The 27,478-nt window shown below is 44.0% G+C and overlaps 1 protein-coding gene across 2 annotated transcripts in view; it reads left to right on the forward strand.

Moving 5' to 3' along the window:
• The window catches only part of CDHR1 (cadherin related family member 1), a 233,238-nt gene that overhangs the window by 25,702 nt on the left and 180,058 nt on the right, over positions 1-27,478 (forward strand). The window lies entirely within an intron of this gene.

Here is a 27,478-nt window from a genome sequence, read left to right on the forward strand (position 1 = left end):
ACGTGTGAGAGAGATCCACCTTTCCAAGTTGTTGGGGTTCATCTCATACTTCTGAAGGTTTGAGGGTGCTGCCTGTTCCATACTCCCCCCTACTCCTAGCCTTTTAGGGGTACAAACAATAGTAATTGGGGCCTAGTGTGGTTGTGTACGTGTGATATACATACACTTTTTTGGGATCATATTTTCTATTCCGCTATTTAATCAAAAACCTCTGGGGATCAGTTAAATTGGGGGATAGTCTGTGTTGGTACGTGTGAGAGAGATCCACCTTTCCAAGTTGTTGGGGTTCATCTCATACTTCTGAAGGTTTGAGGGTGCTGCCTGTTCCATACTCCCCCCTACTCCTAGCCTTTTAGGGGTACAAACAATAGTAATTGGGGCCTAGTGTGGTTGTGTACGTGTGATATACATACACTTTTTTGGGATCATATTTTCTATTCCGCTATTTAATCAAAAACCTCTGGGGATCAGTTAAATTGGGGGATAGTCTGTGTTGGTACGTGTGAGAGAGATCCACCTTTCCAAGTTGTTGGGGTTCATCTCATACTTCTGAAGGTTTGAGGGTGCTGCCTGTTCCATACTCCCCCTACTCCTAGCCTTTTAGGGGTACAAACAATAGTAATTGGGGCCTAGTGTGGTTGTGTACGTGTGATATACATACACTTTTTTGGGATCATATTTTCTATTCCGCTATTTAATCAAAAACCTCTGGGGATCAGTTAAATTGGGGGATAGTCTGTGTTGGTACGTGTGAGAGAGATCCACCTTTCCAAGTTGTTGGGGTTCATCTCATACTTCTGAAGGTTTGAGGGTGCTGCCTGTTCCATACTCCCCCTACTCCTAGCCTTTTAGGGGTACAAACAATAGTAATTGGGGCCTAGTGTGGTTGTGTACGTGTGATATACATACACTTTTTTGGGATCATATTTTCTATTCCGCTATTTAATCAAAAACCTCTGGGGATCAGTTAAATTGGGGGATAGTCTGTGTTGGTACGTGTGAGAGAGATCCACCTTTCCAAGTTGTTGGGGTTCATCTCATACTTCTGAAGGTTTGAGGGTGCTGCCTGTTCCATACTCCCCCTACTCCTAGCCTTTTAGGGGTACAAACAATAGTAATTGGGGCCTAGTGTGGTTGTGTACGTGTGATATACATACACTTTTTTGGGATCATATTTTCTATTCCGCTATTTAATCAAAAACCTCTGGGGATCAGTTAAATTGGGGGATAGTCTGTGTTGGTACGTGTGAGAGAGATCCACCTTTCCAAGTTGTTGGGGTTCATCTCATACTTCTGAAGGTTTGAGGGTGCTGCCTGTTCCATACTCCCCCCTACTCCTAGCCTTTTAGGGGTACAAACAATAGTAATTGGGGCCTAGTGTGGTTGTGTACGTGTGATATACATACACTTTTTTGGGATCATATTTTCTATTCCGCTATTTAATCAAAAACCTCTGGGGATCAGTTAAATTGGGGGATAGTCTGTGTTGGTACGTGTGAGAGAGATCCACCTTTCCAAGTTGTTGGGGTTCATCTCATACTTCTGAAGGTTTGAGGGTGCTGCCTGTTCCATACTCCCCCCTACTCCTAGCCTTTTAGGGGTACAAACAATAGTAATTGGGGCCTAGTGTGGTTGTGTACGTGTGATATACATACACTTTTTTGGGATCATATTTTCTATTCCGCTATTTAATCAAAAACCTCTGGGGATCAGTTAAATTGGGGGATAGTCTGTGTTGGTACGTGTGAGAGAGATCCACCTTTCCAAGTTGTTGGGGTTCATCTCATACTTCTGAAGGTTTGAGGGTGCTGCCTGTTCCATACTCCCCCTACTCCTAGCCTTTTAGGGGTACAAACAATAGTAATTGGGGCCTAGTGTGGTTGTGTACGTGTGATATACATACACTTTTTTGGGATCATATTTTCTATTCCGCTATTTAATCAAAAACCTCTGGGGATCAGTTAAATTGGGGGATAGTCTGTGTTGGTACGTGTGAGAGAGATCCACCTTTCCAAGTTGTTGGGGTTCATCTCATACTTCTGAAGGTTTGAGGGTGCTGCCTGTTCCATACTCCCCCCTACTCCTAGCCTTTTAGGGGTACAAACAATAGTAATTGGGACCTAGTGTGGTTGTGTACGTGTGATATACATACACTTTTTTGGGATCATATTTTCTATTCCGCTATTTAATCAAAAACCTCTGGGGATCAGTTAAATTGGGGGATAGTCTGTGTTGGTACGTGTGAGAGAGATCCACCTTTCCAAGTTGTTGGGGTTCATCTCATACTTCTGAAGGTTTGAGGGTGCTGCCTGTTCCATACTCCCCCCTACTCCTAGCCTTTTAGGGGTACAAACAATAGTAATTGGGGCCTAGTGTGGTTGTGTACGTGTGATATACATACACTTTTTTGGGATCATATTTTCTATTCCGCTATTTAATCAAAAACCTCTGGGGATCAGTTAAATTGGGGGATAGTCTGTGTTGGTACGTGTGAGAGAGATCCACCTTTCCAAGTTGTTGGGGTTCATCTCATACTTCTGAAGGTTTGAGGGTGCTGCCTGTTCCATACTCCCCCCTACTCCTAGCCTTTTAGGGGTACAAACAATAGTAATTGGGGCCTAGTGTGGTTGTGTACGTGTGATATACATACACTTTTTTGGGATCATATTTTCTATTCCGCTATTTAATCAAAAACCTCTGGGGATCAGTTAAATTGGGGGATAGTCTGTGTTGGTACGTGTGAGAGAGATCCACCTTTCCAAGTTGTTGGGGTTCATCTCATACTTCTGAAGGTTTGAGGGTGCTGCCTGTTCCATACTCCCCCCTACTCCTAGCCTTTTAGGGGTACAAACAATAGTAATTGGGGCCTAGTGTGGTTGTGTACGTGTGATATACATACACTTTTTTGGGATCATATTTTCTATTCCGCTATTTAATCAAAAACCTCTGGGGATCAGTTAAATTGGGGGATAGTCTGTGTTGGTACGTGTGAGAGAGATCCACCTTTCCAAGTTGTTGGGGTTCATCTCATACTTCTGAAGGTTTGAGGGTGCTGCCTGTTCCATACTCCCCCTACTCCTAGCCTTTTAGGGGTACAAACAATAGTAATTGGGGCCTAGTGTGGTTGTGTACGTGTGATATACATACACTTTTTTGGGATCATATTTTCTATTCCGCTATTTAATCAAAAACCTCTGGGGATCAGTTAAATTGGGGGATAGTCTGTGTTGGTACGTGTGAGAGAGATCCACCTTTCCAAGTTGTTGGGGTTCATCTCATACTTCTGAAGGTTTGAGGGTGCTGCCTGTTCCATACTCCCCCTACTCCTAGCCTTTTAGGGGTACAAACAATAGTAATTGGGGCCTAGTGTGGTTGTGTACGTGTGATATACATACACTTTTTTGGGATCATATTTTCTATTCCGCTATTTAATCAAAAACCTCTGGGGATCAGTTAAATTGGGGGATAGTCTGTGTTGGTACGTGTGAGAGAGATCCACCTTTCCAAGTTGTTGGGGTTCATCTCATACTTCTGAAGGTTTGAGGGTGCTGCCTGTTCCATACTCCCCCTACTCCTAGCCTTTTAGGGGTACAAACAATAGTAATTGGGGCCTAGTGTGGTTGTGTACGTGTGATATACATACACTTTTTTGGGATCATATTTTCTATTCCGCTATTTAATCAAAAACCTCTGGGGATCAGTTAAATTGGGGGATAGTCTGTGTTGGTACGTGTGAGAGAGATCCACCTTTCCAAGTTGTTGGGGTTCATCTCATACTTCTGAAGGTTTGAGGGTGCTGCCTGTTCCATACTCCCCCCTACTCCTAGCCTTTTAGGGGTACAAACAATAGTAATTGGGGCCTAGTGTGGTTGTGTACGTGTGATATACATACACTTTTTTGGGATCATATTTTCTATTCCGCTATTTAATCAAAAACCTCTGGGGATCAGTTAAATTGGGGGATAGTCTGTGTTGGTACGTGTGAGAGAGATCCACCTTTCCAAGTTGTTGGGGTTCATCTCATACTTCTGAAGGTTTGAGGGTGCTGCCTGTTCCATACTCCCCCCTACTCCTAGCCTTTTAGGGGTACAAACAATAGTAATTGGGGCCTAGTGTGGTTGTGTACGTGTGATATACATACACTTTTTTGGGATCATATTTTCTATTCCGCTATTTAATCAAAAACCTCTGGGGATCAGTTAAATTGGGGGATAGTCTGTGTTGGTACGTGTGAGAGAGATCCACCTTTCCAAGTTGTTGGGGTTCATCTCATACTTCTGAAGGTTTGAGGGTGCTGCCTGTTCCATACTCCCCCTACTCCTAGCCTTTTAGGGGTACAAACAATAGTAATTGGGGCCTAGTGTGGTTGTGTACGTGTGATATACATACACTTTTTTGGGATCATATTTTCTATTCCGCTATTTAATCAAAAACCTCTGGGGATCAGTTAAATTGGGGGATAGTCTGTGTTGGTACGTGTGAGAGAGATCCACCTTTCCAAGTTGTTGGGGTTCATCTCATACTTCTGAAGGTTTGAGGGTGCTGCCTGTTCCATACTCCCCCCTACTCCTAGCCTTTTAGGGGTACAAACAATAGTAATTGGGGCCTAGTGTGGTTGTGTACGTGTGATATACATACACTTTTTTGGGATCATATTTTCTATTCCGCTATTTAATCAAAAACCTCTGGGGATCAGTTAAATTGGGGGATAGTCTGTGTTGGTACGTGTGAGAGAGATCCACCTTTCCAAGTTGTTGGGGTTCATCTCATACTTCTGAAGGTTTGAGGGTGCTGCCTGTTCCATACTCCCCCCTACTCCTAGCCTTTTAGGGGTACAAACAATAGTAATTGGGGCCTAGTGTGGTTGTGTACGTGTGATATACATACACTTTTTTGGGATCATATTTTCTATTCCGCTATTTAATCAAAAACCTCTGGGGATCAGTTAAATTGGGGGATAGTCTGTGTTGGTACGTGTGAGAGAGATCCACCTTTCCAAGTTGTTGGGGTTCATCTCATACTTCTGAAGGTTTGAGGGTGCTGCCTGTTCCATACTCCCCCCTACTCCTAGCCTTTTAGGGGTACAAACAATAGTAATTGGGGCCTAGTGTGGTTGTGTACGTGTGATATACATACACTTTTTTGGGATCATATTTTCTATTCCGCTATTTAATCAAAAACCTTTGGGGATCAGTTAAATTGGGGGATAGTCTGTGTTGGTACGTGTGAGAGAGATCCACCTTTCCAAGTTGTTGGGGTTCATCTCATACTTCTGAAGGTTTGAGGGTGCTGCCTGTTCCATACTCCCCCTACTCCTCATCTAGCCTTTTAGGGGTACAAACAATAGTAATTGGGGCCTAGTGTGGTTGTGTACGTGCGAGATACATACACTTTTTTTGATCATATTTCCTATTCCGCTATTCAATAAAAACCTTTGAGGATCAATTGAATTGCGGGATAGTCTGTGTCGGTACGTGTGAGAGAGATCCACCTTTCCAAGTTGTTGGGGTTCATCTCATACTTCTGAAGGTTTGAGGGTGCTGCCTGTTCCATACCCCCCCTACTCCTCATCTAGCCTTTTAGGGGTACAAACAATAGTAATTGGGGCCTAGTGTGGTTGTGTACGTGCGAGATACATACACTTTTTTTGATCATATTTCCTATTCCGCTATTCAATAAAAACCTTTGAGGATCAATTGAATTGCGGGATAGTCTGTGTCGGTACGTGTGAGAGAGATCCACCTTTCCAAGTTGTTGGGGTTCATCTCATACTTCTGAAGGTTTGAGGGTGCTGCCTGTTCCATACCCCCCCTACTCCTCATCTAGCCTTTTAGGGGTACAAACAATAGTAATTGGGGCCTAGTGTGGTTGTGTACGTGCGAGATACATACACTTTTTTTGATCATATTTCCTATTCCGCTATTCAATAAAAACCTTTGGGGATCAATTAAATTGCGGGATAGTCTGTGTCGGTACGTGTGAGATCCACCTTTCCAAGTTTTTGGGGTTCATCTCATACTTCTGAAGCTTTGAGGGTGCTGCCTGTTCCATACTCCTCCTCCTCCTCATCCATCCTTTTAGGTGTACAAACAATAGTAATTGGGGCCTAGTGTGCTTCTGTACGTGTGAGATACATACACATTTTTTGATCATATTTCCTATTCCGCTATTCAATAAAAACCTTTGGGGATCAATTAAATTGCGGAATAGTCTGTGTCGGTACGTGTGAGATCCACCTTTCCAAGTTTTTGGGGTTCATCTCATACTTCTGAAGCTTTGAGGGTGCTGCCTGTTCCATACTCCTCCTCCTCCTCATCCATCCTTTTAGGTGTACAAACAATAGTAATTGGGGCCTAGTGTGTTTCTGTACGTGCGAGATACATACACTTTTTTTGATCATATTTCCTATTCCGCTATTCAATAAAAACCTTTGGGGATCAATTAAATTGCGGGATAGTCTGTGTCGGTACGTGTGAGATCCACCTTTCCAAGTTTTTGGGGTTCATCTCATACTTCTGAAGCTTTGAGGGTGCTGCCTGTTCCATACTCCTCCTCCTCCTCATCCATCCTTTTAGGTGTACAAACAATAGTAATTGGGGCCTAGTGTGCTTCTGTACGTGTGAGATACATACACATTTTTTGATCATATTTCCTATTCCGCTATTCAATAAAAACCTTTGGGGATCAATTAAATTGCGGAATAGTCTGTGTCGGTACGTGTGAGATCCACCTTTCCAAGTTTTTGGGGTTCATCTCATACTTCTGAAGCTTTGAGGGTGCTGCCTGTTCCATACTCCTCCTCCTCCTCATCCATCCTTTTAGGTGTACAAACAATAGTAATTGGGGCCTAGTGTGTTTCTGTACGTGTGAGATACATACACTTTTTTTGATCATATTTCCTATTCCGCTATTCAATAAAAACCTTTGGGGATCAATTGAATTGCGGGATAGTCTGTGTCGGTACGTGTGAGAGAGATCCACCTTTCCAAGTTGTTGGGGTTCATCTCATACTTCTGAAGGTTTGAGGGTGCTGCCTGTTCCATACCCCCCCTACTCCTCATCTAGCCTTTTAGGGGTACAAACAATAGTAATTGGGGCCTAGTGTGGTTGTGTACGTGCGAGATACATACACTTTTTTTGATCATATTTCCTATTCCGCTATTCAATAAAAACCTTTGAGGATCAATTGAATTGCGGGATAGTCTGTGTCGGTACGTGTGAGAGAGATCCACCTTTCCAAGTTGTTGGGGTTCATCTCATACTTCTGAAGGTTTGAGGGTGCTGCCTGTTCCATACTCCCCCTACTCCTCATCTAGCCTTTTAGGGGTACAAACAATAGTAATTGGGGCCTAGTGTGGTTGTGTACGTGTGATATACATACACTTTTTTTGGATCATATTTTCTATTCCGCTATTCAATAAAAACCTTTCTAGGGCAAGATCTTAAATTACAGAAATATGAGGAGACCGTCAAATAAGGGCCGTGGCCTGGGTCGTGGTGCTGCTGGTAGAGCTCCTGTTGCAAGGAGAGGACATGGTCGATCTGTGCCAGCTACACGCACAAGTGAAACACCTTCCTCAAGTGTGAGTAGGCGACAGAACCTGCATCAGTATTTGGTAGGGCATCAAACGCCCCTAGAAGTGATGAGGCCAGAACAAGTTGAGGCGATAGTAGATTGGTTTGCTGCTGACAGTGCCTCCAGTTCCTTCACATTGTCTCCCACCCAGTCTACTGCAGAAAGGTCAGAGTTGGCACCTGCAGCCAATGTCCAACCGTCTTTCACCTCACCCCCTTGCAAATCAGGCCAGCAGTCTGAGCCCCAAGCCATACAGCAGTCTCTTATTCTTTTTGAGGACTCTGTCAGCAGGGTTTCCCAGGGCCATCCACCTAGCCCTGCCCCAGAAGTGGAAGAGATTGAGTGCAGCGATGCCCAACCACTTATTCCTCAAGATGAGTACATGCAAGGATCATCGCAGCACGTCTCCGATGATGACGAAACGCAGGTGCCAACTGCTGCGGCGTTCAGCATTGTGGAGACCGACAAGGAGGGCAGGGGTGAAGACTGGGTGGAAGATGATGTGGAGGACGATGAGGTCCTCGACCCCACATGGAATGAACGTCATGCAGGTGAACTGAGTAGTTTGGAGGAAGAGGCGGTGGTCGCACAGAGCCACCAGCACAGCAGAAGAGGGAGCAGGGTGCAGAAGCGGAGCGGCCGTGCCCTAGACACTACGCCCGCTACTGCCCAACGCAGCAAGGGAACGAGCGCACCAAAGTCAGCTCAAAGGAGTTCTCTAGCGTGGAAGTTCTTTAGAAAATGTGCTGATGACAGGACACGAGTGGTTTGCACCCTGTGCAATCAGAGCTTGAAGCGAGGCATGAACCTTCTCAACCTGAGCACAACCTGCATGATCAGGCATCTAAGTGCAAAGCACGAGCTGCAGTGGAGTACACACCTTCAAAACCAAGAAACGTCTCTGGCTCATCCTGCTTCCTCTTCTGCTGCAGTCTCGGCCGCTCCAGCCACATCTGTAGTGATACCGGCACCTGCCACCCCGCAAACAGACGATCTGTCAGCAACACCACCACCTGGGTCACCAACAACCATCTCCACAATGTCCCGTGGAAGCGTTCAGCTTTCCATCTCCCAAACACTTGAGAGGAAGAGGAAGTACCCCCCTACCCACCCGCGATCCCTGGCCCTGAATGCCAGCATTTCAAAATTATTGGCCTTTGAAATGCTGTCATTCCGTCTGGTGGAGACGCACAGTTTTAAAAACCTTATGTCGGTGGCTGTCCCACAGTACGTCGTGCCCAGCCGCCACTACTTTTCCAGGCAAGCCATCCCTTCCCTGCACAACCAAGTGGGGGAAAAAATCAGGTGTGCACTGCGCAACGCCATCTGTGCCAAGGTCCACCTAACTACGGATACGTGGACCAGTAAGCACGGTCAGGGGCGTTATATCTCCCTAACGGCACACTGGGTAAATGCAGTGGCGGATGGGCCTGAGGCGGATAGCAATTTGGCGCATGTCCTTCCACCACCGAGGATTGCAGGGCGCTTCAGTTTGCCTCCTGTTCCTAACTCCTCCTACTCCGCTTCCTCATCCTCTACCGCCTCCTCATCCGGACAGCGTAACACCTTCACCACCAACTTCAGCACGGCCAGGGGTAAACGACAGCAGGCAGTTTTACAACTTGCCTGTTTGGGGGACAAACCACACACCGCGCAGGAGTTGTGGAGGAGCATGGAACAGCAGACAAATGAGTGGTTGCTGCCAGCGAGCCTCAAGCCCGGCCTGGTGGTGTGCGATAACGGGCGAAATCTCATAGCAGCTCTGGGCCTAGCCGGTTTGACGCACATCCCTTGCCTGGCGCATGTGCTGAATTTGGTGGTGCAGAGGTTCCTTAAAAACTACCCCGATATGTCAGAGCTGCTGCAGAAAGTGCGGGCCGTTTGTGCGCACTTTCGGCGTTCTCACCCTGCTGCTGCTCGCCTGGCAGCGCTGCAGCGTAACTTCGGCCTTCCCGCTCACCGCCTCATATGTGACGTGCCCACAAGGTGGAACTCCACCTTGCACATGCTGGAAAGACTGTGCGAGCAGCAGCAGGCCATAGTGGAGTTTCAGCTGCAGCACGCACGCGTGAGTCGCTCTGCGGAACAGCACCACTTCACCACCAATAACTGGGCCTCCATGCGAGACCTGTGTGCCTTGTTGCGCTGTTTTGAGTACTCCACCAACATGGCCAGTGGCAATGACGCCGTTCTCAGCTTAACTATCCCACTTCTATGCCTCCTTGAAAAAACAATTCGGGCGATGATGGAAGAGGATGTGGCACAGGATGAGGAGGAGGAGGAGGATGAAGAGGTAACATTTCCAAGGCTTTCAGGGCAGTCATTCGCAAGGGGCTCCGAGGGTGGGTTCCTGCACACGCAAACGCCAGGGACGCAATTGTCCAGCAGGGGCACAGTTCTGGAGGATGAGGAGGATGAGGAGGAGGAGGAGCTGGAGGAGGAGATGGAACCATGTTCACAGCAGGGTGGCACCCAGGCCAGCTCATGGCCATCACTGGTGCGTGGCTGGGGGGATACAGAGGACACGGACCATACACCTCCCACAGAGGACAGCCTTTCGTCGCCTCTGGGCAGCCTGGCACACATGAGCGATTACATGCTGCAGTGTCTCCACAACGACCGCCGAGTTGCCCACATTCTAACTTGTGCTGATTACTGGGTGGCCACGCTGCTGGATCCCCGTTACAAGGACAACGTACCGTCCTTAATTCACTCACTGGAGCGCGATCGCAAGATGCGCGAGTACAAGCGCACGCTGGTAGACGCCATGCTGCTGGCATTCCCATCTGACAGCGGGGCCACAGTGGAAGCACAAGGCAGAGGAGGAGGAGGAGGAGGTCGCCAACGCAACCAGGGCACCGCCAGCACCTCAGAAGGCAGGGTTAGCATGGCCGAAATGTGGAAAAGCTTTGTCAGCACGCCACAACAAACAGCAGCACCAGCAGCTCAGATGGAACGTCTTAGCAGGAGGCAGCATTTTACCAACATGGTGGAGCAGTATGTGTGCACACGCCTACATGTAGTGAATGACGGGTCTGCCCCCTTCAACTTCTGGGTCTCCAAATTGGGCACATGGCCTGAGCTTGCCCTTTACGCCTTGGAGGTGCTGGCGTGCCCTGCAGCCAGTGTATTATCTGAACGGGTATTTAGCACGGCTGGGGGCGTTATAACAGACAAGCGCAGCCGCCTGTCCAGAGACAATGTGGACAAGCTCACGTTCATTAAAATGAACCAGGCATGGATCCCACGGGACTTTTCCGTACCTTATGCAGAATAGCAATGGATACCGACCTTACCCACCCATTGTTCCATTTTTGCTCTTTCTCACTCTTTTGGGGTGTACCCTCATTTAAAATTTGTGAAAAGAAGCAGTGTTGGCTACCTCGTCCTCCTCCTCAGGGCCAGATTAATGTAGGGTCTATTGGAGCTGCAGCTCCAGGCCCCTACCTTTTATATAGGCCCCGGGTTGGCCATATTCACTGTTACCGCTCTTCTGTCACTTGTAAACACAGAAGTCTGGCTTCTATGCTCGCTTCCCCAGGCAGCACCCTCAGAACCTCCCCACACAGCGTGAAGGCCGGACAAGGAGGGACAGTTGGCGATGCATGGATGTGTTTATGGGCTTCAGAGACAGCATCCCATGTTGAATTAGGCATGCATGGCTGCACCCTTCCTCCTCTGGGTGCATGGCAAGGCACGGCCCTAAGGCCCTTCAAAATCCTCAGCACCAAGCCCATGATGCTGTTAATCCGGCCCTGGTCCTCCTCCACCGCCGCTTCCACCTACACCGCCCATAGGTGTGCGCAGCCTATTGCATTAAGGTGTGCACCCCAAAGTTGAAATACACATGCATGTGTTTGCCAGCAGGGAGAGTAATGTATCGGGGCCATGTACCTGTAGGCAAGGAGAAATAGAGCAGAGCAGGTCCCAGGGAGATCTTTCCCATCTCCTCACTGGCAATGCTATGTGCCCTAGGTGATTAGGGTGTGCCCAGGCACACCCAGCACACCCTGTGCGCACGCCTATGTCACCGCCACATCCACCACCACCTCAACCTCCCTCCTACTCCATATGGGCCTCGTCCTTCAGAGATGAAGAAGAACATTGTTTTATTTTTCTGTTTTTTTTTGTTGTTTTAAGTTATTTCCCTATCCACATTTGTTTGCAGAGCACTTGCCATGCTCTTAATTACGTTTTGCTGCCATTTGCAGCACTCTAGCCCTTTCCTTTGGTGTTTTAGAGCCATTTTAGTGCCTTAAAGTTCGGGTCCCCATTGACTTCAATGGGGTTCGGTGTCCGGGAAAAGTTCGGTAAAAGTCCGGGACACGGACCCGGACTTTTTTTTAAAGTTCGGCCGAACCCGTCGAACACGGACATCTAGGTGTCCGCTCAACCCTAATTAAGACCTATAACCCATACTTCTATTCAATTTAGCATTAAGACCTATAACCCATATTTCTTTTCAATTTTTAATTATAATTTAATAAAATCTAAACATGAATTTATTTTTTTAAACTAAACCACCTCAAGTCCGGACACTTTCACAACCTTCTTGCTCAGGCCATTTTACAATTTTCAGCACATAACATTGGCATCAGACAAGCAACAATGTACCCAAATTTAATTTTAATCACTTTTGAAACACATAGAACTTTCTTTTGGTGGTATTTAATCACCACTGAGTTTTTATTTTTTGCTGTATAAATTAAAAAATACCAAAAATTGCGAAAAAAAAAAATTATTAATTTCTGTTATAAAACTGTGCAAATGAATTAGCTTTTTTTTTTTTTCTTATACATTTAGGCGAAAATGTATATTTCTTTGGTAAAAATAACCCAAATCAATGTATATTATTCAGTCTGTGTAAACGTTAACTATGGTATATATATTTGAAAATTGATCAGTCCTGATGTACTGACTGCCCATTTAATTTCTTAAGGCCCTAAAATGCTAAAATGCCAGGACAGTACAAGTGCAGTCCAAGCTATTGAATAAGAGGCATGGTGAGCTTTTTTGAAGTTGCAATTTTTTGGAAAGGGAAGAAAGTTGACATTTTACCAAGTTACTTTTCACACACAGCAAAGGCATAGTTATAATTATACCCCCAAAACACATTCTGCTACACTTCCCAAGTATACGGTACAATATTCCACATGTGTGAGACCTTTATATAGCCTAGATGCATAGAGGGACCCAAATTCCAAGGAACATCTTTAGGCTTTCAAAGAGCATAAATTAGGCATCCAATTCCTTGACTACCTATTAAACAGCAGTACGATGTCAACATAGGGGTTGATTTACTAAAACTGGAGAGTGTAAAATCTCATAGCTGCACAGAAACCAAACGGCTTCCAGGTTGTATTCTAAAAGCTTATTTGAACAAGCTGAAGTTAGAAGCTGATTGGTTACCATGCACAGCTGCACCAGATTCTGCACTCTTCAGTTTTTTTTCAGCTTCTCCAGATCCTTCCATATCTGTCACATGTCCACAGGGTGAACCTGCTCTCATCTGTGAAAAGCACAGAGCGCCGGCGGCGGACCTGCCTGTCCTGGTGTTTAATGGCAAAGCCCATCAAGCTCCACTGTGCCGGGCAGTGAGCACAGGGCCCACTAGAGGACATTGGGCTCTCAGGCCACCCTCCTGAAGTATGTTTCTGATTCAAACCAGTTGCCTGTTGGAGGTCATTTTATAGGGCTCTGGCAGTGCTCATCCTGTTCCTCCTTGAACAAAGGAGTAGATACTGGTCCTGCTGATGGGTTAATGACCTTATACAGCTCTGACCAGCTCTCCTACAGTAACTGCCTGTCTCCTTGGACTGTCTGTGCAACCTCTATAGGATCCAGGTATCGCCTTATGCTACCAGTAGGGACACTGAGCCTAGTCAAGTGCAGAACAAGTGAAAAACAGTCAGAAGGGGAAAGTAGGGGAAAAAATGCCAGTGATCTCTACCTGTAAAACCATTCCTATTTTGGGGGGTTGTCCCATTGTTGCCCTTCTAGTGCACCTGTTGTTAATTTCTAACACCAAAGCAGCTGAATCTGATTACCAACCCCCTCTGCTACTTAACTGACCAGATCAATAGCCCAGGAGCTTAATTGACTTGATGTTACACTCTGATTAAAAAGTGTTGCTTTATTTTTTTGAGCAGTGTATTTTGATGCGGACATTTGAAATGGATATCTAGAAATCTTAAGCTCTTTTCTTCTCAATAATGTGCTAAAATCTTAAGCTAATACTTTGTGAAATGTAAGCATTACAAGATGCAACTTCTCTTTTTGGTCATGACTCAAAACTTTGTTTTAACAAACAATGAGAGGTTTTTCTATCAATCCCAGAAGTTTGCAATAGTATATGCCTTTCTACTCTGCAAAATTAAAGAGACGCGTATCTGTTTTCTGTTCTGAAGCTATTGTCATATCAGAGTGTTCTACTGTAGCTCCCTCGTTGGCTAAAATATGTGCCATCGAACTTCCCATGCTCAATTCATGATTGTCTGTCCTGGTCAGATTTAAAAAAAAAAAAAATGGCATATCTATAAGGACTGTTGGAGGTAAATTCAAAGATTGACTTCAATAATCCCTAATTCAATTCTTTGTTTGATGGGTCCACAGATTCTTTTTGACTTTTACTTTCTTGTTTACCTTTTCATTAGCAATAATTGCTGTCTTAATATCTTCCAACTGAGCATTTTCTGTGGAATAAAACTCTGTTACTATTTTCTGAATTGCATAATCATTCTTTGGAAACCAAATTGAAAGACCTACTGAACTACATTAGGTGCCATTAACAAATACTAGTTCAAATCTTTCCTCAGCGCTAGTTCTAAAAACACAAGTTAAAGGTTTTTAAGATGCATTTGTACATTACTTTGTGTATTTGGCTGCAAGACCTTTTTGAATATGTTTAGATGACAAAACTTTAAACCACTGTGCAAAGTTAACACCTAGCAATTGTTTGATACGTGACTAAAATCTTCCTCTGTTGGTGTCAGGAGTCTGGAGAAATAGGTCTAACCCCATTGATCAAGTATACCATCTTTATTTCTCAAAAGATCATATAATGATTTAGGTTTCTCAGCAACTTCCTGTATAAACTGACTACAGTGATTAACTTGTTAAAAAAAATGATGCAGTGCCTTGTGAGTTGCTGGAACTGGAATAGCAGAAATGGTTCTTGTAGAGAGAGAGAGAGAGAGAACTAGAGAAAAAGAGAGAGAGAGAGAAAGAGAGAGAAGACAGAGAAAGAGAGAGAGAGAAGAAGAAGAAGAAGAGAGAGAGAGAGAGAGAGAGAGAGAGAGAGAGACCTTAGCAATCTCCAGTACAGAGAATACTTTAGCTTTGGCATTTAAATGTGACTTGATGTCAGGATTATCAGAAACAACTGGCTTGTTATTTGTTATGTATTTATTTAGTGTCCTGAAATCAACGGCTAAAGAATATGAATTATCAGCTCCTTTTATAGCCCAATTATTTATACCTGGGTTTGTTTCTCTTAAAAAAAATTTCTTTTAGAAACTCCTTTATAATGACTGACACTGAACCAATTGCTTATAGAGGTAGCTCATGCTGGTGTTCAGATTCAGGGCCTCTACCCTCAAAGGGCAACAAGAAAATTAAAATGTGTTTTTTTTTTTTAAATGTTCAATTAATAAGATAAAACACATTCTGATTCACCTCCTGAGTATGGGGATACCACATGTGTGAGACTTTTTCACAGCCTAGCCCCACAGAGGGTCCCATAATCCAAGGAGCACCTTCAGTCATTCCAGGGGCATAAATTACACTTCTAAGTTCCTGAATACCACAATTTTGGAAACACCCACAAAATGACCACAAAGCAAACATGCCAAGGTATTTTCTAAGAGGCATTGTGAGTCTTTTTTTGAAAATGCGGAATGAAAATGAAATGTTATTCTTTTACACAAAGTTGTTTAATTTAATAAGATATTTCTCACATATAGCATAGGCATATTTAGAATTAAAACCAAAACACATTCTACTACTCCTGAGTATTGCAATACCACATGTGTGAGATTTTTTTTAGTACCTGAACTGAATTTGTACCACACATTGTATCTTGTGTTTCACACAAATCAATCAATTGTATCAAAACTAATGTACTGTGATGGCTGCCTCTATACAAGTGGTCAGTGAATATAGCTTAGTGTATCATCACCTACAGCTGTTCCTATATACCAAACAAGCCTAGCCTATTGGTACATTGCTGTTCCATGAGTGCAGTTGTTCACAGGGCATGGCTGGGACTGGTGTCTTGCAGGAACATTGTCATTAGGATGTGCAGATGGGTCAATTCAGGCGCAGGCAGAGACATGGTCAGCATATGGGCAAAGGATCGGCCCAGGCAACTGACAGAAACATGATTAATAAACAGGCAAATCAGTAACACTGATTAAAGCTACACTATTGCAGGCAACACTGTGGCTGGTGTGGTGGTGATTGGAGAACTGTGACTGGCTGCACTATTAGGGCTTGTTCACATGTGAGGTTGGTAAAACCTTGTGGTTGAGCTGTGGTTTTATCACCCCTTAACTGCTACCCCCTTTAGCTGCAGAGGCAGTGGCTGGGGATGTACTCTTGCTGTGGCTGTGATGCTTGGTCCCCCCTGTACACCTGCTGATTGTGACCTATTTAAGTGAATTGGGTTGCTTGTGCAGGGTCCAAGGGGCTAAAGCAGATAGTGAGGAGGCAACACAATGCCTCCTTACTGCCTGTCAAATGCTCTCTGAAGAGCGATCCAAACAGGGATGGCTCTTCAGAGAGCATCATACATGTGAACAAGTCCTTATGGTGACACAATGACTATTGTGGGGGTGATCAGGTACACTGTAACTTATGTGGCAAACACCACCTTGGAGAGAACTAAGACTGTTGATGAAAACGGGAAGCAAATTAATAAGTGCCTTTCCGGGAATATTTCCAAAATGGAACTAGTGAAAGACAGGTGGCAAAAGTTTGATCGTGATCTTGAGATGCATTCCATGGGGAGTTCAGATAAAGAAAAGGAACTAGGTGACCTTCAATGGTCAAATAATTCAGCAGATATGCAATTCAACCAAATCACGGAAATACTAAAGGAGCTACAAGGGAAAAGTAGTGCAATAGCAGAAAGTGCATTGAAGAAACCTGTAATAGACTGTGTTGTTGCCTTTGACCCATATGTTGGTGGAAGGAAAGTTGATGGTGTTCTGGTTGGCTACTTCTGTGAAGAATTTGGCAAGAAATATAAACTGGATATCAAATCAAATAGTAGGCCTTTACTGCGACTCGCTCAGGAGGGCGAAAAGCTTAAGAAGTTGATGAGTGCCAATGCTTCAGATCTGCCTCTAAATATGAAATGTTTGGTGAATGATATTGATGTCTCTGGAAAAAGGAACAGGGGTCACTTTGAAGAAATGTGTGACAGCCTGTTGTCACAAATGGAAGATCCTCTGCACAGCATCTTAGAGCAAGCCAAGCTCAAGAAAGAAGATCATTCCCTTTTACAACAAAGAGTCAATGATGGTGTACAGCTGTATGGAGAGGTAACTCAAGTAACAGAGGGACGTCAAGAGTCCCTGTCCAAATTAGGAGAATTCTTAAGAATACATGCAGACTCTCTAGGGGTCCTTCAAACCTTAAAAGAAACAGTAGTGGGAACAGTCAGCGTGGATCAAGACAAAACAGGTCCACTAGAAAAAGTACAGATATTACTTGGAACAAAGCTAAGTGAAGCAGAGGTTCTCAAAGTTTTGTGGAAATCATTTATTGATTGCAGTAAAAGGCGGCTCAAGATTGGGGAAGACATTAAGACTAGCACAATTGAGTTGCCTATGGATCACGGTCCTCCATGGCGGATAGGACAGATGGTTATGCAGGACAAGCTGTCTGACATTTATGAGAAATCTGTCAATGAAGATGACAGAAACAGTTTCATCCTCAAGCTTGAAGATACAGAGAATTGGCTATATGAAGATGGAGAGGATCAGCCAAAACAAGTGTATATAGACAAGCGTATATAGACAAGCCAGGGTTGAGACAAGGGGGGGGGGTATGTGACAGGAAGTCAGGTAAATCTGTGAGTGTTGTCACAGATGGGAGATACACTTCTGCTTGGTTTAGACAATGCACCAATTACTATAGGGTGTCGGCTGCAGAGGTAGCCAGCAGGAAGGTGTAAAGAAGTTGAAAACCCTTCAACTATTCAGAATGTGGAAATTAAGGCCTCTATTATTTGTCCAGAGGAAGTCTATTGAGGGCTGCATCCTGACGCTGTGTGAGTAGAGGAGGACAGTCAGATGGCTGCCTCCTGAAGCTGTGTGAGCTGGGGATAGGAGAGCAGTCAGATGTATGCCTCCTGAAGCGATGTGCGCTGAGGAGGATAAAAAGACTGAAGACTTCTCAAGGTGAGGTCTTGTATTGTTTTCTATGTGAAGAGAAAAACAAAAGGAACATTTTCTATGTGAAGAGAAAAACAATGGATGTTTTCTATGTGAAGAGAAAATGAACTATTTCTATGTGAAGAGAAAATAAATGGACTATTGATGGTCTGCTGTAGGATCAGCAAAGTCTGCCCAACAGTAGGTTGGGGACAGACTCCTTAGTTTATTTATTCATATATTTATTTCACGGTATCAATCAATAAACCTTCACATCCCATATTAATTTTAAGAGTGATTTTTGCACAATGTTAAAGCTGCAATCAATTTTTTTTTATAAGCTTATTTGTTTATATACAATAACGACTGGACTTAGGCTCCATGTACACGGGACGCTGGAAATGGCCGTTTAGGAGTAGTTGGGCGTTTTTTTCAGAAGCCCCTGAACGCAGCTGCATGTTATCTTATCTGTCCATGTACACATGGTCGTTTACAGTCATTTGCAGGCAGATACAGGGACTTTTTTTAGAACGCAATTATTTGCGTTCGAACGTGTGTTTCCCGACGTTTCAAACGCAGAAACGCGGCCGAACGTGACTAAACGTGACTGAACGTGATGAACCTACGTTCAGCCACGTTATAAGTTTTTTTCTTCCATTCAAAATCAATGGTTCCCTATGGGAGCCTATTGATTTGAATGGAAGTCGCACCTGCACTGTGAGAATCTTGAGGGGGAACTCCACGCCAAAAATGGGAAAAAAACTGCGTGGGGTTCCCCCCCAGGTTCCAAACCAGGCCCTTCGGGTCCGGTATGGAATTTGAGGGTAGCCCCATGCCAAAAAAACGGCGTGGGGTCCCCCCAAAATCCATACCAGACCCTTATCCGAGCATGCAGCCCGGCAGGCCAGGAAAGGGGAGGGGACGAGCGAGCGGCCCCACCCCCCCTGGACCACACCAGGCCACATGCCCTCAACATGGGGGGGTGTTGGTGCTTTGGGGCAGGGGGAGCTCTGCACCCCCCACCTCAAAGTACCTTGCTCCCATGTTGATGAGGACAAGGGCCTCATCCCCACAACCCTGGCTGGTGGTTGTGGGGGTCTGCGGGCAGGGGGCTCATCGGAATCTGGAAGCCCCCTTTAACAAGGGGCCCCCAGATCCTGGACCCCCTCCCTATGTGAATGGGTATGGGGTACACTGTACCCCTACTCATTCACCACATAAAAGGCAGTGTATGGAAATAACGACAGGAGACGTTTTGGAAAGTTTATTAAAAATCTTCATCCGGCTCTTCTTGTCTTCTCCTCTCCGGGGTCTTCTGCTCTTTTGCTTTCCGCTCTTCTTGTGTGCTTCTCTCCGGGGTCTTCTGCTCTTTTGCTGTCCCCTCTTCTGCTGTCCTCTCTTTTTTTCTTCTCCTCTCCGGTCTTCTGCTCTTTTGCTGTCGGCTGTCGGCTCTTCTTCCTCCGGTCCTCCTCCTCCGACGTCTCCAGTGATTATGCCGGTCTCAGGTCTCTGCAGCTTATTATATAGCCATTAGGGGCGTGGCCCCCGATGACATCATCGAGAGGCCCCGCCCCCTCATGTCACATATGATGTCTTCTGTGACATGAGGGGGCAGGGCCTCCCGATGACGTCATCGGGGCCACGCCCCTAATGGCTATATAATAAGCTGCAGAGACCGGAGACCGGCATAATCACCGGAAACGTCGTCGGAGGAGGACCGGAGGAAGAACAGCCGACAGCCGACAGCAAAAGAGCAGAAAACCGGAGAGGAGAAGAAAAGAGAGGACAGCAGAAGAGGGGACAGCAAAAGAGCAGAAGACCCCAGAGAGAAGAACACAAGAAGAGAGGACAGCAAAAGAGCAGAAGACCCCGGAGAGGAGAGGACCCCGGAGAGGAGAAGACAAGAAGAGGCGGATGAAGATTTTTAATAAACTTTCCAAAACATCTCCTGTCATTATTTCCATACACTGCCTTTTATGTGGTGAATGAGTAGGGGTACAGTGTACCCCATACCCATTCACATAGGGAGGGGTCCAGGATCTGGGGGGTCCCTTGTTAAAGGGGGCTTCCAGATTCTGATGAGCCCCCTGCCCACAGACCCCCACACCCACCGGCCAGGGTTATGGGGATGAGGCCCTTGTCCTCATCAACATGGGGGCAAGGTGCTTTGAGGTGGGGGGTGCAGAGCTCCCCCTGCCCCAAAGCACCAACACCCCCCCCCATGTTGAGGGCATGTGGCCTGGTGTGGTCCAGGGGGGGTGGGGCCGCTCGCTCATCCCCTCCCCTTTCCTGGCCTGCGGGCTGCATGCTCGGATAAGGGTCTGGTATGGATTTTGGGGGGGGCCATGCCGTTTTTTCCGCGTGGGGCTACCCTCAAATTCCATACCGGACCCGAAGGGCCTGGTTTGGAACCTGGGGGGGAACCCCACGCAGTTTTTTTCCCATTTTTGGCGTGGAGTTCCCCCTCAAGATTCTCACAGTGCAGGTCGCGCCGCAAGTCGGATCCATCTTGCGGTGCGACTTCCATTCAAATCAATAGGCTCCCATAGGGAACCATTGATTTTGAATGGAGGCAGAAAAACGCTGCTAAAAGCAACGTGGCCAAACGTGCAATAACGCAAATGGAAAAAGCTACTGAAAGCACGTTTAACAGCTGCTTTTTCCCGGCGTCAGAAATAGCTTTGCAGGACGTTTTTTCTAACGTCCCGTGTATATGGACCCTTATAGCCATTTTTTGGCTGAAAGGATTTTATACAATATATTCCCTCCAATACGGGTAAGATGGCCTTTTTTTTGTCTCTTTTTGGGGTGGATACATATATGCATAAGGAACCTCTCCTTTACATTAGATATTATGGTTCCACACAGGTTTTGACATGCTTTGTTTGTTGGGTGGGATCAGAAATGATGTATGACTGGAATGTGTATTCACTTAGACATATAGAAGAGTCTCCCCTCATGAGCTGTGGATATGTTTTTGCTTTGTTTAAAGCGACTACAAAATCGCACATGTGATTTTTTTTTTAGACTTCACTAAATTATTTTGCCATATAAACATATATGTGAAGGGTTCTCTGGTTGTTTTGCGCCCAGTGGGTTGTCAGGGCTTAGCTGGTTTTGAATAGGAGTAGATATATATGGTGCGCATAAACAATTTTTTTTATATATTTTTTTATATATATATATATATATATATTTTGTTTAAATAGTGAATTGATCTTTTTTCATCATGCGCATCATGTGTATTTATTCCTCCTCCTCCTTTTGTATCTATATACATGTATTCATTTATTTGGTTATAGATAGTTTTTTTGTATCTTTCTGCTAAAGATTTTATATTGAATGTTTGATACTATGTTTGTTTGTTTATATATGGAATATTGTGGGTCTTTGCATACACATTCAATCTATATGTTGTTCATGGATTTATTGTTTTCTTGGAGTAAAAATGTTTTTTTGCACATTTTTTTAACAACGATTTGAGCAATCGAATTGAATGTGTATGTCCTCTTTTATGCAGCCAGACCAATCGGTCTTCATCTATTTGAGCCAGGTGTCTATGTTCCAGAAACCACTTGTTTGATTGGACAAGATAGTGCTGCCTGGCTCATAAATGAGGACACATGTCTGCTTGCAATCAGCAATGAATAAGCACATGGTGTGAAACGCGTTTGCTGCTATCCTGTTTGTCTTGCACATGTCAATGTTGGACTTTTTGATTTGAAGAAATAAAACTCAAGTTTCTACTTTCCTGAGACTGGAAGTGCCACTTTCTTTCTACATGCCTATAGACTTCTTAGGTTGCGGACCTTGGTGAGCACCCAGTCTTGCAGGACTACTACAGTTTACTTGGGAATACTACTGGCCCAGCTGTCAGCACTTTGAGCAGTGATTTGTTTCTTTGCTTCTTTAAAGCTGTAATCATGGCAGCTGAATATTGGTTTTGTGCAATCCCCATAACCACATATATACACAGTACCTTTTCAAATTGTTTCATAAAAGTATTGATTATCATTACTTGAAATTTGTAAATAATCAAGAATGTTTATAATAATGTTTTCTCTTATGATGTTTATTATAAAGAAATAAAAATGTGTATTAGTTTGCCTTTTTTTTTTTTTGCTTTTGTAGTAACTCACCTGAACCCTCTCTATAAACACCCCTGAAGAAGTCCTAAGGCAAAATTCCTTGGGAGGAGACTTGGGAGAGGGGGAACTCTTTTAGTTTGAGGGTGGTGTTTACATTATTACCATGTTATGTTATATACCATGATGTGCAATATCAATTTCTGGATTTGATTTTATTTCATTTTTTTATGACTGAAACTTTTTAACTATCAATGTTTGGATTTAAATAAAGCAATAATTTTTTACAATATGTATGTCTATTCTTAGTAGCACAGAAGGGGGAGGTCAACACCTATAAAGTCCCGTTGTTTTCCAATTTTTTTATGTTTCTATCCTCTACTGGAATGTGGTGTTGACGGGATTGGCCAGGTCATTCACTTAAAGAACATTGCGGGGTCTACATCCCTTTAGACATGATTTTTTATAGGGAGTGCAATGTATTATCTCTCCTTCACCTGAAACTGTTGGTGACTTGACAGCCATACCTTCATGAATACATTTCCCTGCTCATTCGTTAATACTTATCCTCTGTATTAGCTGCTGGCAGCCCTAGTTATAGGTTCCACTGCTCTGCAAGACTAAACCAAAAGGTATCTCATGCTTTGCTTTAGTGCTTCAATGTTTTCGCAAAACATTTTTGCAACATGTGTTAGAGGGCAGTAGACCACTCTGCTGCAAGATAAATTGTGTCAATATAAAAAAATGGCCATTCCTGTTGATTGTTGTGCTTAGTTTTCAAAAAATCACTCATCGCCATTCTCCTAATATCCAGGATAGACCCTATTGCTGCTGCCAACGTGACTTTTATGGTGGCGGCTGCAGGAGAATGCAAACAAACTCTAGGCTGCTATAGCAGCCAGACTTTGTTTGCCTTTTCTCTGCCAGCTACTGGCTATGTAGTAGAAGTGATTTGATCAGCTGAATAGCCACCTAATCTCTTCTACATGTGAGTGAAGGTGCCACCGCTATGTCAGTCCCTTGTAATAACAATAAGGTTTAGTTAAAAACACATGTAAAAAAAAAAAAAGGAAAAAACATTTTCTACAAAATCGAAGTTTAATGAATTTAAAAACACCCTGAAAATTTGTAAAAGCCCCTGGGGCATGCAGGCACACAGACACAATGGCCACAATTCACGAAAGGTTTTGCATGCGTTATGGATGGTCAGGTGACCACTTATCAAATGAGATACTGAAAATGTAAATTCACTATTGCTCATATGTAGTATTTAGTGCAAACTCCAAAAATGGTAACTCGGGAAATACTGTATAAGAATGCGTTAAAGTCAATTTACAGAAAATGGTCAGGCCCAGGGTAGGAGGTCAGTGATTGTTTTAAAAATATATCTGTGGGAAAGTGCAAACAAGCAGGTGGCAGCTAGATTCCACTCAGGAGTTGTCTCTGGAGGCTGACAGACTGCATAGCACAATCGATGGAGGCCTTTGAATTCAATCTTCTGAAAGTTAAAGTAATGCAGAAGGGGAGGAGGAGAAGATCTAGAGTGGTCCTTTAAAAGGAAAGATGCTTTAAAGCGGAGTTCCAGCCATTTCACTCACCTGTCCAACAGTCCAACGATGCGGCCGCCCGAAGCCTTGATCCTCTCCCTCGGCGCCGGCATCACTGCTGTGGGCACCCGGCTGTGACAGTTTGCGGCTTCACAGCCGGGTACCCACTGCACATGCGCGAGTCGCGCTGCGCGTCTTGAGTGGCCGGCAATCTTCTGGGACCTCTGACATGTCACAGAAGATTGCAGGGAGGGAGGGGGAGAGGAGAACTTCCGTTCAGGGCGCCGCGGCGCTCCGAGCGGAAGTGGGAGCGGGTACCTGTCAAAACTAGGTACCCGCTCCCCCCCCCCAAAAAAAATGACATGCCAAATGTGGCATGTCAGGGGGTTAGAATACCTAAAGCGGAAGTTCCACTTTTAGGTGGAACTCCGCTTTAAGGAGTGCACATTGCTGGATAAATACACGGATCCTGAATAAATACACAGATCCTGATACCCTGCAGAAGTTCTGGTTGTCCAATGCACTAATTATGCAGCAGTATACCCAACTCATAGGGTACCTTGAGCCCACAAACCCAGAAAAGCCATGCTATACCAGCCATGACTAAATTGTTGGCTGCGTTACATTTGGATGGTAGCTGGCGAGATGGTGGGAATTTCACAGGCCTCCTCACCAATGTACTGTACGGTTTCTGTGCAATAGCAGCACAAAATATCTTTTTTCCAGAATCTTGTCAGGAGTGAGATTAAATCAAAAATTATTTTTATCATATTGCTGAGATCCTGAATGTGCTAGGTGCATTTGACTGTACTCATGTTGCTTTTTTTGCACCATCTTCATCAGCTTTTGCTGTCTACATCCACAGGATATGACATTCATAAACAGGATGTGATGTTTATGCGATATGCTTGCGATCAACTTTAAGATTTTAGATTTTAATGAGCGTTTCTTTGTGAATTACAGTTTTTTGAAAAAACACTGTGCATTATCAATGGTCTGTTAGACCCCTAATGCCCCCCCTGCACTCAGAACGCAGTGCTCAGAGCTGAGCTCTTTCAGATTAATTTTAACAGATGTACTGTATGCTGCTCTCCTCCATCTCACACATGCCATGGAGGTTATGGGCACCCAGTTGGGACAGGCAAGCTCAAGACATAAAGCGAGGGGTTTAGGACTGGGAAGGAACATTACTGTACATTAACACATAGACTTACACTATCTGAGCTTTTTTCTTCCATGCATTTATATAATAGTTACAAGCACTATATACCGATCAAGTGAATAAGAGGCATAAAGTTCCTGTGAGTCCCAGTCTGTGGGGAGAAGTGCTTCACTTAATCACGAGGAAACAACACTGTAATTTTGGTGGACTGGAATCAAGAGCTATGTGGATTATTATATCACAGTTTTGAATTGGATAATTTTGGATTTTAGTTATTTCTACGCCGAAATTGAATTTATTTCTACATATTCTTCTCCAACTGTAGTGCAAACAGGCACAGCCTACAGAGAATAGAAACTTGGTTCTGACATTAGGAGTAGTGCAGAAATGTGACCGCACAATCACAGGGAGCTGCATTAGGAGAACTGCACAAGCAGACTCAACAGAATACTTTAGGTGCACATATACTTCATCAAGTGCTGCAGTATATATTTTTAACCACTTGTACTACTAGAGATTTAGTAAAATCAGAAATTAGAGTGAAAGACAGATACTTAATGGACACTGAGAAAATGGTTTGGATAACTGCAAATGGGAGAGTAATATTTATCATCAATATCTCTCAATAAATATGAAGATTTAATCCCACTTTACACTTAGAGACCTATAGCCGGTTGCCATGAAGTCTGCTTAGATGTGTATTCCATGTATGTGTATTCCATGTACTTCAATGTAGGAGATGGGACAGACTGTGTGGATGTGATGTGGATTGTGTTAAGTCTGTCTGTTCCATTGTTAAATGTTAAATATTAATGACCTCACATTGTTTCTGTCCAGATGGCTAGATAATTAGTTCAGGTTAATTATATTCTGTATACAATTCATCTGCATATGATAATGTAATCAGGCAGCCCCTGACCTGTGTGTGGTAATCTGATGGGGAGGTCCACGCTGTATATAACTTCTGTGTGACTGTTCAATAAACTGAGATTCTAGTACAAGCTAAGTTGTCAGCCAACTTTTTATGGGGTGGCTGGGAAAATTTGATAACTATGTTCATGACTGGGAGGAAGCCGTATACTGATGGAAGTCCACAAGTACGCGTGGGTTGAGGTTCCGTTACATGCAACACAGCACTGCATTTTTTTAACTGATAATTTTGTGGTCGTGCAATGCTGTACAAAAGTAACATTTATCTCCTTTTGGTTTCTTTTGGTAGTATTTGATCACCTCTGCATTTTTTATTTTTTTGCGCTATAAACAAAAAAATTGACAATTTTGAAAAAAAAAAAGAACGTTTTACTTTCTGCTATAAATCATACACAATATACATTTATCAAATGTAATGTCTTCATCAATTTAGGCCAATAAGTATTCTGCTACATATTTTTGGTAAAACAAAATACCAATAAGCATGTATTGATTGGTTTATGCAAAAGTTATAGCTTCTATAAACTATGAAATATATTTATGGCATTTTTTATCATTTTTTTTTTCATACTAGTAATGGCAGCGATTAGCGACTTAGAGTGGGACTTCGATATTGCAGCTGACAAATCGGACACTAACTGACACTTTTTGGGGACCAGTGACACTAATATAGTGTTCAGTGCTAAAAATATGCACAGTTGCTGTATTAATGACACTGGCTGGGAAGGGATTAACATCAGGGGTGATCAAAAGGTTAACTATGTTCCTAACCATTGCTTGTGTACTGTGTGGGGGGTGTTTTTACTAGGGGAAGGCATTGATCCATGTTCCTACTTTGCAGGAACACAGGATCAATGCCTTCCCTACTGACAGAACAGCGATTTTGCTTGTTTACATAGGCAGATTGCCATTCTGGTTCTCTGCCTAATAATCATTGGGTGCCAGCTGACATCTTGTCTGCGGTACACGCAGATCAATTCTGGCTGTGTATAAACCCAGCAGGAGCAGGTCACTGGCCAGACCTGGAAGTGCAGGATCACGTACTAAGTAAGACCTATGGTCATCAAGCGGCTAATGGGAGGCCATAGTTCTGTGACCAAGAAAATATCATTTTGGCATTCAATAGTTTACATGAAAAACATATTTCTGTTAAATCTGTCCATTTCTGGATATTGTAACAGTGTAATACAAAATTCACCATGGCAGCAAAAATGTTTAAAGTGATTGGAAATGCTTTTTTTTATAAAAAGATGAATGTTATAAAAAAAAAATAACAAACAGGTTTATACTTACATACTCTGTGCAATGGAATTGCACAAAATGTCCCCGATCCTCTTCTTCTCGAGTCCCCTGTCGGCACTCCCAGCCCCTCTTCTTTGGCAAGTGCCCCTGTAAAAAATCGCCTTCTATGGGGATACTCGTGCAGGCCTGCTCCCTTGCTTCACTATGTCTATAGACACAGACAGCAGTACTTGGCCCATTCCCCCTTTTCCTCCTCACTGGCTTTGATTGGCAGAAGTAAAAGCCAATAGCTCCCTGTGCCCCAGCAAAGCCAGTGAGACTAGGAAGTGAAGAGCTCTGGCAAGTATGAGTAAAAAGGGGGGGGAGCAAAACTGATGCCTAAACATTTTTTACCTTAATACAAGGAATGCATTAAGATAAAGAATGTTTAGGCCTTATAACCACTTTAAGACTCGAGGCAAACATAAAAGAAAAAACAATTCTTGATATGTATTCATTAAAAATCATTAAAGCCTAACGTGGAGACAAAAACACATTTTTAGTAGAGTAAGGAATAGTTA

Source organism: Pelophylax lessonae (assembly GCF_965119305.1).
Source record: "Pelophylax lessonae genome assembly, chromosome: 9".
Lineage (NCBI taxonomy): Eukaryota > Metazoa > Chordata > Amphibia > Anura > Ranidae > Pelophylax > Pelophylax lessonae.